The sequence below is a fragment of the Piliocolobus tephrosceles genome, chromosome 15 (genome assembly GCF_002776525.5).
Source record: "Piliocolobus tephrosceles isolate RC106 chromosome 15, ASM277652v3, whole genome shotgun sequence".
In the NCBI taxonomy this organism is placed as follows: domain Eukaryota; kingdom Metazoa; phylum Chordata; class Mammalia; order Primates; family Cercopithecidae; genus Piliocolobus; species Piliocolobus tephrosceles.
Window position 1 is genome coordinate 75,002,287 of NC_045448.1, and position 1,008 is coordinate 75,003,294.

A 1,008-nucleotide genomic window follows, 5' to 3' on the forward strand; every position below is an offset into this window, starting at 1 on the left:
AAAAAAAAAAAAAAAAAAAAAAAAATGAACTTAAATGTAACTTTAACGTATATAGAGAAGGAAAATATGAAAGAGAAATTAAGAGACATAAAAGATAAAGTGGGAAGATCTAGCTTTTATCTAAATTGCAATTCTATAAAGAGAGAAGAAAAAGGTCTGGGCACAGTGGCTCACTCCTGTAATCCCAACACTTTGTGAGGCCAAGGCAGGAGGATTGTTTGAAGCCATGAGTTTGAGGCTGCAGCAAGCTAGGATTGTGCCACTACACTCCAGCCTGGGTGACAGAGGAAGACTCTGTCTCTAAAAAAAAAAAAAAGAGAGAGAGAGAGAGAGAAAATGGGGGGTGAGAAGGAAGGAAGGAGGGAGGGAAAAAAGGAAGGAAGGTAGGCAGGCAGGCAGGCAGCCAGGCAGGCAAGGAAGGACGCTAATAAAGAAGAGATTGTATTTAAAAGAGTAATACAGGTTAGATACGTATCCTCAGATTCAGGAAATCTGAGGAATTTCCACCAGAATAAATAAAAAGAAATTCACATGTAATAAATTCGTGAGTTTATTACGATGAAACTAGAAAAGCAATGACAAAGATAAAATCTTAAAAGGAGCAAAAGAGAAAAGGCAAAGTCCCTGCAAAATAACTGTTAGATTAACGTTAATTTATCAATAACAATGAAAGCCAGAAGATGTAGAAATACTATATTTGTACGTGGGTGGTGGCTCACACCTGTAATCCCAGCATTTTGGGAGGCCGAGGCCGGTGAATCACCTGAAGTCAGGAGTTTGAGACCAACCTGGCCAACATGGTGAAACCCCGTCTCTACTAAACATACAAAAATTAGCTGGGCGTGGTGTCAGGCGCCTGTAATCCCAGCTACTCCGGAGGCTGAGGCAGGAGAATCGCTAGAATCCAGGAGGCAGAGGTTGCAGTGAGCCGAAATGGGGACATTGCACTCTAGCCTGGGCAACAAGAGCAAGACTCCATCTTAAAAAAAAAAAAAAAAAAAAAAAAAA